This window comes from Gracilinanus agilis, chromosome 5 (assembly GCF_016433145.1).
Source record: "Gracilinanus agilis isolate LMUSP501 chromosome 5, AgileGrace, whole genome shotgun sequence".
NCBI lineage: Eukaryota > Metazoa > Chordata > Mammalia > Didelphimorphia > Didelphidae > Gracilinanus > Gracilinanus agilis.
Window position 1 is genome coordinate 244,980,267 of NC_058134.1, and position 11,095 is coordinate 244,991,361.

General features: G+C 36.2%; 1 pseudogene; it reads right to left on the reverse strand.

Annotated features, from left to right (window-relative positions):
• Positions 1–2,315: 2,315 nt before the first annotated feature.
• LOC123250136 lies at positions 2,316–3,830 on the reverse strand (annotated as a pseudogene).
• Positions 3,831–11,095: the final 7,265 nt, after the last annotated feature.

Genomic DNA, 11,095 nt, shown 5'->3' on the forward strand with positions numbered 1-11,095 from the left:
AGGGCACTGGTTATTTTTGAAAAAAATAAATTTTGTGGGTGGGTAACAAACTTGTTGTGTGAATAAATGGTTTCATATTTAGTATAGGCTTGTGTCCCAATTTGGATTACAGGGTATTTTGTTGAAAATAAGCACACTAGTAAATGAAAATTCCCTTAAAATTACTACAGAAGTTTTACTTATGTTTTAGTTATTTAGTTTAGTTATGTTTAGTTATTAAGTTAATGTAAAAGCTTGGGTTTATTTCTGTAGGAATCAATAGCTAACAATTAGAAGCGTAGCAATGGGACTGCTCTGTTAAAAAACATGCAAGTGTTTAATACTTTAAAATTGTGGGAGGTGGCAACAGAAGTTAAGTGAGTAGTGAGGAAGATTAAATATTGAGTGTCTAAGTCAGTGGTTCCCAAACTTTTTTGGCCTACCGCCCCCTTTCCAGAAAAAAATATTACTTAGCGCCCCTGGAAATTAATTTTTTTTAAATTTTAATAGCAATCAATAGGAAAGATAAATGCACCTGTGGCCATCACCACAGGGGTCTCCTGGATCGCTGCAGCACCCACCAGGAGGTGGTGGTGCCCACTTTGGGAATCACTGGTCTAAGTTTTTCCAGAGATATTTAAGTGTAAAGGGGAGAAGACAAAGAGGACAGGAGCTAAATAGTAGGATAAAGTGACCTGGGAAAGTCTTTTAGTACCTGTCAATTTGTGTAGGCAATGATGTCAAACAAAAAGAAATGGTAGCTACTAAGCCAAAATAAGGATCCTTGCAGACAATATATTGACTTATAAAATTAAATATATGTTCCATTCTATTTTTTTAATTTTGTTAAATATTTCCCAATTACATTTTAATATGATTAAAGCAACACTTGGTATTGTTAAGGTGTTTGAAACCTCTCCTGTAGACAAATAGATAGGTGCTGTTGAAGGAAAAGCTGAAGAATAAATGAAATACATGGGAAATGTAATTTAGGATAGCGGATAACATAGAAAGATGTGGATTCAAATACCATCTCTGATGATATTTGAAACATCTAGCAGCTAGACGATGAATACATAAGTCGTAGAATCTCTCCATCCTTCAATTTTCTGGGTTTCTGCCAGTTTCAGTTCTACCAAGATGGTACAATGGCCTAAGAGCTGGGAGAGCCACCTCCTATGGCTGATACAATTAACCCTTGAGACTGCTGGTGCCTGAAATTCTCCATCTCAGACTTGAGTCTCACTTTGGGCTTGATCAGATCAGGCACAGCTCAAATTCTAGCCTGGGGCTTGGCTGAAGATTTTGTTCTCACTCTGGGCTTGATCAATACAATGCACACAGGAAACTGCCTTGCCCTTTGGCCTTTGAAGAGGGGTCCTTGCAACAGGCCCTGGGTGGGACTCCTGGCTTTGCTCTGGGCCCCCACAGATGAGGCTGCTTCAGCCCAGATTACTCTGGGCTAGAATTCCAAACCCCACTGCATGCTTGCTTGGAACCTCAAGTAGGGTGCATTAGCTTGGGCCTCTACCTGTCCAGGTAGAGTCTCAGGATCTGGAGGTTGCCTTGGGATCAGGTTTAGAACCTGGTATATCAGATGTAGGTGGAGGTGTGTGCCTTGCTCTTGGCTTGCTCCTCACTCCTCCCTGTAACCTCCTGCTGGCTGTACTCCCCTCTATCCCCAGCACCCCAGATGTTCTCTGCCTACCTTTTTGGTTTTTCTCTTATTGAAAGTTGCTTTGCTCTGTCTCCTTGTTGATTCTTTCACTCCTGCATTCATTTTGTGTCATTAATTTAAAATTGGTTAGAGAGCATTCTCATGGTGGTTTCAAGCTTCCTTGCTACTCTGCCATCTTGACTCTGGAACTGGAAGTCTAGATGATAATACTTTTAGAATCTCCCCCTCTTCCTCTTCTTTCTCCTCCTCCTTCTTGTTCTCCTTCTTCTTTCTCCCCTCCTTCTTCTGACTCCTCCTCCTCCTTATCCTTCTTTTAATCCTCCTTTTCCTCCTCCTCCTTCTTCTCCTCTTTTTAACTTTTAATTTTATTTACTTTAAACCAATAATCCAGTCAAAAAAGATATGTTGCAAATTTGTTTTTTCATAATGACAATCATAACTAAGTACAATTGTGTTTCAATGATGTAGAGGCTAACATGCTACAATACATTATGTCAATAAAATAACTCCCCCTCTCCCTTTCTCCCCATCTGGGAAAATAAATGATTGTAAAAAACATGAAGATATCATTAGGTATAAACTTTGGTCCACACAAACTGTCTCAGAAATAGCAGCTGCAGCACCCGAAGTCATTTGATCTTAGCTACTGTCCATATCTTCAGTCATGTTCCTTCTATAATACCAAGTCAATACTGTGGTCGGTTAAACTCTTTGCCAAAAACCAGTTCCATATCGTCCAGCCTACTTAGTCCATTTGGCCAGGGCATTTCATTCATCTTCATGCTTGCGCCTTTTTTCACTTCCTGTACTCAGTCAGAGGCTAATGGATGATGAGATTTTTTTTTGTCCTTAAAGCCCATGATATATGGGTAGCAGTTGGAGTTAATAGCGTCAAGATGTCTCCAAAGTCAAAATGTCAGATAAAATATCATAACTGGCACAGACTCCTGATAAATTCCTTGGGCAGACCTGCATACGACGTATTTCCTATTAAAACAGAGTCCTGGCTCCAAATAGATACTTTCAATCTCAGATATAGACAATGTTTTTAAACATTTACATTTGATTACTCTTTCAATCAGCCAAATCTCAGTTTTATACTTGTCAGCTGTAAGGAGAATGAATAAGAGAAATTTATTCTTTTTGTTTTTGCAAAACTACCTTGTTCAGCCATTCAGTATGTCCAGTGAGTATGTTTAGGAATATCCCAGTTGATATGGCCTATATTTTCGCAGTGATATCCATGGAACCCTTTACCACGAGATCATCATTATTGTTTAATTGTTTCAGCCATGCCTGACTCTTTCTGACCCTATTGAGGGTTTTTTAGGCAAAGATACTGGAATCGTTTACTATTTCCTTCTTAACTCATTTTACAAATGAGGACCTGAGGCAAACTGGGTTAAGTGACTTGCCCAGGGTCAATAATAAATATTGGAGACCAGATTTAAATTCAGGAAGACTCATCTTCCTGACTTCAGACCCAGAACTCTATCTATTAACTGCCCAATCATTATTTTAGTCCATGCTAAACAATTCAATGATTTGTCCTTAGTAGTGCTGGTTTCTGGCTCCTGAACTCCATTCCCAAAGGCTACGGTATTATCAAAGGAACCTGCTACAAGCTTCTGTTCATTAAACTTCACAGCAGTATGCACTGTCCTGTGCTTACTTTCTAGAGCTTAGCAGACAAGTCATCTGAAGTCCATTTTTGTATTAAAGTGCATCTATCCTAGCACCACGTCCAATTAACGAGAAGGCTTCACAGGCTTCATGGTTCTCCAATTGTTTCATTCTCAAAATTGCCTTCAAATAAACTTTCTTCTAATGCAAAATATTAGGAACTGAATCATTAATCTGCCAGTGAAAGTTTCTATAGGTGGCCTGCCATCTCTGTACATGTATATTTATAATCATATTCCACTGCTTATAGACAAGGCAAAATTTAAGCAAAGTATGAGGATATTAATAGCAAAAGCTGAGTTGCAGGCAAAAAAGTTTGAGGAAGTCTCCCTTGAATAGACTCTTTAGTTTATTAAACAGATGCCTGAGTTAGATTGCTCCACGGAGATTCATCAGATGATTCAGACTTTCATTTTTCTGCAGGTCCATCAGAGAAAGAAAATGCCACAGAAATGTTATCAAGCCATGTCTCAAAGTCTTTCTTCTCCATAAAGTTTGGAAAAATTGACTTGAGAGGCCTGGGGCCTCTGGATGGACACACATTGCCTGGATGTCCACAGGTCAGTGGAACCTCCCAGCAGCTTGGTCCCTTCAGCCCTCATATAGCATCTGTGGCCACCTTTCAGATTCAGGCTAAGAGGGGATTGGCTTCAAGTACCATTCCTCTTGTCGAAAAATTTACATAGAATAGGCACTAGGACTAGTCATTATCCTGGTATTATTTTATTCATATTTAATATTCTGTAGACTATTGAACAGGTAATAGACTTAAAACTATTGAGCTTAAGTTCATCTTTTCTGGAAGATTACTGAAAACGTATTTGGAACAATTCTGGTACTACAGTGCAGCAAAGGTGATTTATATATGCTTTTTCTGGTTCCCACATGGTTATTATTTCTCTTTGCTTGGCCTCTACATTTTATATTTTTTCATTCCATACAGTTTAATAATTAGGACTTTTTAGTATGGGAAGAATTTTTAAAAGATCATACTTGAATTTTAAAATACATTATTATTGTGTCTGGGTGACTGCTAATAGTTTTAGGTATAATAATGCTCCAGTTCCAACAAAATATATTTGATTGGTATGGGCATTCCTTTCCTTGTCTGTGCTCTGGTCTTTAATCAGTTGGAATTCCTCCTCCTCTTCAATTGCACGCACTCCTCTCTGCCCTACAGTTGTGATATGGAACTGGATATTAGGAGGCAGAATTTCCAAATGATACCTTATCCTGCACTCTGGGCTAGCCTAGACATCTGCCTTTAATTTCTTAACAATTCTGAGAGGTGGGTATTCTTAGTTGTTGCATTTCCTCCATGTTTTATAGCTTGTCCTGCCCCTACTATTTTGTGCCAGAACCCATCCCAATGTCCAAAGATCTTTTTTTTTAATTGGACATATTTATTTAATTTAGAATATTTTTACATGGTTACAAGATTCATGGTTTCTCCCTCCCCTTCTCCCACCCCCTTCCATAGGCAATGCACAAGTTCACTGGGTTTTACATGTCATTGATCAAGACCTATTTCCATATTATTGATATTTGCACTAGGGTGTTCATTTAGAGTCTACATCATATCCCCATCGAACCATGTGATCACAGTTGTTTTTCTTCTGTGTTTCTCCTCCCACAGTTCTTTCTCTGAATGTGGATAGCATTCTTTCTCCTAAGTCCCTCAGAATTGTCCCGGATTATTGCATTGCTGCTAGTAGAGAAGTCTATTACTTTGATTGTACTACAGTGCATCAGTCTCTGTGTATAATGTTCTCCTGGTTCTGCTCCTTTCACTCTGGATCAATTCCTGAAGGTTGTTCCAGTTCACATGGAATTCCTCCAGTTTGTTATTCCTTTGAGCATAATAGTATTCCATCACCAACAGATACCACAATTTGTTCAGCCATTCCCCAATAGAAGGGCATCCCCTCATTTTCCAATTGTTTGCCACCACAAAGAGCTCAGCGATAAATATTTTTGTACAAGTCTTTTTCCCTATGATCTATTTGGGGTATAAAACCAACATCCACAGATCTTTCTATTCTACTAAGCTGTTCTGGGCTGGAAAAAATGACTCATGGTGATTTTGGTGTTATTAGTTATTCTGCTGAAAAATCAATTTGATAGCACTTTTTTAAAGTTGTTTAGACAGATGAATATGGAAAGCTCATCAAAAGAGTTATGCTCCATTGTTGAATTCTGCAAGATATTTTGCAGTTTATATTTATAAGGCAAAGACTGGTGTTTTGTTAGTTTAGAAAGAAAGAGAGCTTCTAAGGTATATATCTGGCCACCTGACTATGGTTTTCCAAGTATTTGGTAGTGGTCATTTCCAAATCATTTGGTAGTGGTTGTTGTTGTTGAGTGGCTTTAGTCATGTCAAATTCCTGGTGACCCCATTCGGAAGTTTCTTGGCAAAGATATTGGAGTGATTTCCCATTAAATTCTCTAGCTCATTTTACAAATGAAAAACTGAGAGAAATAGGGTTAAATGACTTGCCCAGGGCCACTATCTAATAAATATATGCGGGCATATTTGAACTCAGGTAGACAAGTTTTCCTGACCTGTTACTCTATCCAGTGTGCTACCTAGCTTCCCCTAAAGCATTTGGTAGATGCAAACTTTTCTAACATGCAGTTATTATCCTTATTATAAGAATACACTCTTTCCCTGAGAACCAGGTAGGGATATATTTGTATATCTTCATGTTGAGTCTTAAGAATTTTCCTCATTCATTCTCTGTTACTTTCCCCATTTCCTTTTCTAACTTCCTCCCAATTTATATGGAATAGCTAAAGCCAAGAACAGAACTGAATAAAACAGGAAATAAACACAGTCAGGATTGTCCTGGGTGTTTGTAAGAGTGGCTCCACATTTAAAATTTTATAACAAACTGACCTCTAATGTGTTTTAGATTTTGAATTCCCTAAATACAGTCCATTTTGCAGTTTCCTTCACCAGCCACTCTACCCTTTGGGGACTTTAATCAAAGCAAAGCTAAATGCATTTGGTATGATTCAGATAAATGTTATCACACTGTATGCACATATTTCTCACCTATGGAGTTGTGAACAAAAGTAAAACTTCAGTCAAATGTTGGGTTGTTGGGTGTAAAATTGTGGGAACTGAAATTGACAGATGTTTTTTGACTCCTCTGTGAGTTGATGCTGGCAAGAATTTTTTAAAGTCAAGAAAAAAATATACAATGGAATATGTATCTTTCTTCATTCTGCCAATAACTGAGATGCACTATTGGGAAGACAGAGTTAAAGGAAAATGGCAATGTATATCTTCAAGTTGATTTGAAATTCAGGATCTGGAATTAAAAAAATATCTCTACTTCGCACTGCTCCTTTTACTCTCTGATATGGATAGAGTAATTTAGAGACAACATTTCTTTAATAATAATGGAGTCAGAGAGAAATAATCTTTCAATGTGGAGGATAACCCATGGATTTCCCTTCTTATTGGGGTCAGGTGGAAATTTATGCCATTATGCTCATTATGGTAAACATAAAACACTATATCCATTAAGTATTGCCTTTGGGAAATTTTGCATCCCTTTTAGTGATCCCCAAAGCTTCTTTCTGAACACTCAATAATATCTTTCCATTGATGCCATATGGATGTTGTTGATGGAATAGCCCAGTCTCTGAAAAATTAAAATTAAAGGTCATCTAATAGGCAATGGAAAAGTATACAATGGGCATGAGTAGGCTTCAATATATTACCTACCATGTCATTGAAAATGGTAAAGAGCATGAATATCATCATCCTTGACTTCTTGATGGGTAGGGTAGGGAAGAGAGAGAATTTGGACCCCCCCCATTAAAAAGTTTAACATAAAGTTTTTGAAAAAATAAAAAGAGGAGAAATTTCAGTTAGGCATATACAATTTTTGCCATATGGACATTCAAAAAGGATTATTGAAAAATAGATTTTTTTCAAGTTGGAAGAGATTTTTGGGATTATACAATCCACTCATTTTACATTAGAGGAAAATGAGGTCCAGAAATATTAAATGACCCATCAAAAGTCACAGAAGAAGTTACTGGCAGGTCTAGTATTAGAAAGTTTTCCTCCTTGACTAATCCATTGCTCTGGAATTATGTGGAAAGAATTCTTATAGTTGAGGCAAATTCGTTTAATCTCATTCTATTCCATTCTCCTTTACTTCTATTCAGTCAGTTAATCAAGAATACTTAATAAGCACTAACTATGTGTAAGAAACTGCTAAAAATTCTGGGAGTACAAAGAAGACCCCTGATTTTTCAATTCTAGTCTATCCTATGGACATTAAACACTCACCATATGCAAGGTCCTGTGATTTCATTCATTCTTAAAATGTTTGTGAGAGAAAATATTTAAATTCTGCAACAATAATATAAAGAGTTCTGCCAACATCATTTAATATTTCTACCCCCTGGTGCTCATTCTTCTGACCCTGTTTATTCTCATGGAAGATGGGCAAAATGATTAGTGAACAAGTAAAGAAAATGAACTATTGAGCAGAAATATTAAGACATATATACGTTGTAGTTGAAAGAGAGGCAAATGATTAATATGTGAAGTGTCCCCTGCACTGAAGAAAAATTTGAAATTGATTCTTCCAAGATATTGAACTAATATCTTAATTTATCTATCATGCCAGTACTGTACCTAATAGAGTTGTAGGGATTTGCTTTTGTATCATAGTTGCTATGAACCACACTCAAGAACACCTGGAAATTGTTATAATGGTGCCACTGGAGTGTCTCTCTTAGGCAGTTAGGTGTCATAGTGAATGGAGGGCTTGACTTAGAATCAGGGAGATGAATCATGCTTTGGACAAATCTGTGTTTACTGCCTCATACAGACTCGCTATGTGTGACACTGTAAGTCACTTGATGTTTTCAGTCCTCAATTTCCTTATCTGTAAAATGGGCTAATAATAGCACAGTGCTGTGTTATTTGGTGGCTCAAATGAGATAATATATGCAAAGTATATATTACAAACCTTAAAGTGTTAAACAAATAGTGGCAATTAATATTATCTTATATGTCAATACTAATATTCATCACTATTGCTCCACATCTTATCTTGCATCAACCTTCTCCATGTTTTTTCTATAAAAGTATCTAGGCTGATAGCAGAGCCAATCCACCGGAATAAGGATAGAATATCATGAAAATTACCAAAATACAATGACGTTGCTCAGGATGGGAAGCTGTACCATTTTGCTGTTTTGATGACGCCTTCCTTCACATTTGTAATGTGTTTTCCTTTATTATATGCAACCATTACTAGTCTAAGTTTAAAATCTAAAATTTAATAGGAAGTCTAAAGCCAAGAGTCTTGTAGTACATTTCCCTCCTTTATCTATTCAATTTGGCAATTCTAATGAAATTTGGCTTGAGTTTTTCTAAGTTTTGGCTTATTTTCTTGAATAATGACTTAAAACACTTCCTTTTTCTCTGGAAGAATCTTCCCTCTGAAACCTTTAATTAAAGAAACTTAATGAAGAAAAAGGATACATATTTCACCCAAATTAATTTAAATTAGACATATACTACTTAATGTGTTGGTGATTGCTGTGTTGCCCAGTGGATATAGGACTAGGTCCCTGGTCAGGAAGACCTGAATTTGTCTGACCTTAGATACTAGCTATATAACCCTGAGGAAGTCACTTAATTTTTGTCTGTCTTGGTTTCCTTAACTTGGTGGATACAATATTTCTTTAAAAAATGGAGATAATAATAGTACCTTCCTCACAGAGTTATGATGAGGATCCAATAAGATACTTGTAAAGAACTTAATGCTTTTCACATATTAGATGCTTAATAAATACTTTCTCCCATACTCTTATTGTTTCTCAATTATTTTAATATTTAAGGGATAATAATATGGTATTTTAGCTGTCCTACTATTGTCATTCATTCTTATTTTTTCATTTTTTAAAAATTTTATTTATTTATCTTTTAAAAAATATTTTTCCATATTTACTTGACTCATTTTCTTTCCTTCCCCTCTTTCTTCTTCCAGAGCTGACAAGAAATTCCACCAGGTTGTACAAATGTTGTCACTTGATACCTATTTCCATATTATTCAGTTTTGCTATAGATTGATCTTTTTAAGGCCTAAATCCCACATCACATCCCCACATATACATGTGATAAGTGATGTCATGTGTTTTGCTTTTGCATTTCTACTCCCATAGTTTTTTCTCTCAATGTGGATATCATTCTTTTATATAAATCCTTCAGGAGAGTCCTGGTTGTTGTGTTGCTACTAGTAGCAAAGTCCATTACATTGGATTGTTCCACAATATTTTATTTTTGGTGTACGGTGTTCTTCTGGTTCTTCTCATTTCACGCTGTATCAGTTCATTGAGGTTCTCCCAGTTCATATAGAAATCTTTTAGATCATCAATCCTTATAGCACAATAGTATTCCATCACCATCATATACCACAATTTGTTCAGTCATTCCCCAATCAATGGACATCCCCTCATTTTCCAATTTTTTGCCATCACAAAGAGCACAGCTATGAATTTTTTGTGCAAGTATTTTTCTTATTATCTCTTTTGAGTACAAACTCAGCAGTGGTATGACTGGATCAAAGAGTAGGAATTCTTTTGAAGCACTTTGCGCATAATTTCAAATTGCCTTCTAGAATGGCTGGATTAATTCACAACTCCACCAGCAATGTATTAGTGTCCCAATTTTGTCACATCCCCTCCAACATTTATTATTTTCCTTTACTGTCATATTGGCCAATATGCTAGGTCTGACATAGTACCTCAGCATTGTTTTGATTTGCATTTCTCTAATTATGAGGGATTTAGAAAACTTTTTCATGTGCTTATTTATAGTTTTGATTTCTTTATCTAAAAACCGCCTATTCATGTCCCTTGACCACTTGTCAATTGGGGAATGGCTTAATTTTTTGTACAATTGATTTAACTCCTTGTAACTATGAGAAATGAGACCTTTGTCAGCGATTTTTGTTATCACTTTTTTCTCAATTTGTTGCTTCCTTTCTAATGTCAGTTGCATTGGTTTTCTTTGTATAGAAACTTTTTAATTTAATGTAATCAAAATTAATCATTTTACATTTTGTAGTGTTCTCTATCTCCTGTTTGGTTTTAAATTCCTTCCTTTCCTAAAGATCTGACAGATATACTCTTTAATGCTCAACTAATTTGTGATTTTTCTTTATATTTAAATCATTTACCCACTCTGAGTTAATCTTGGTATAGGGTGTAAAATTTTGTCATTTATTCTTGATGTAGGCCTGGACCAATTTTTTCTCATCATATATCTGTTTAGAATACCTTCTAAAACAGTTCTCTTGTCCAAGTGACTATTGAAAATATTTGAAGGGCAGTAAGGTAGCCAGCTCAGTGGATAGAGAGCCAGGTCTGGTGACAGGAAGTCTTGGGTTCAAATATGGCCTTAGATACTTCCTAGATGTGTAGCCCTGAATAAGTCACTTAACCCCAATAATCTAGCCATTGCCACTCTTTTGCCTTGAAACTAATACGTAGAATCAATTCTAAGACAGAAGGGTTAAAAAAAAAAAAGAAAATATCCATGGACATTTACTTATGTATTCACCACTTTTAGTAATTTTAATTCTTCAGAGATTGTCAGAAAGTAGACACAATGGATCAAATAAAGGACTTGCAGTTAGGAAGCCCAAAGTTTGAATCCTACCTGAGGCAATACCTTGTGACCCTGGTCAATATAAATTGCTTTTCCTTTATGGATGGTTAAAC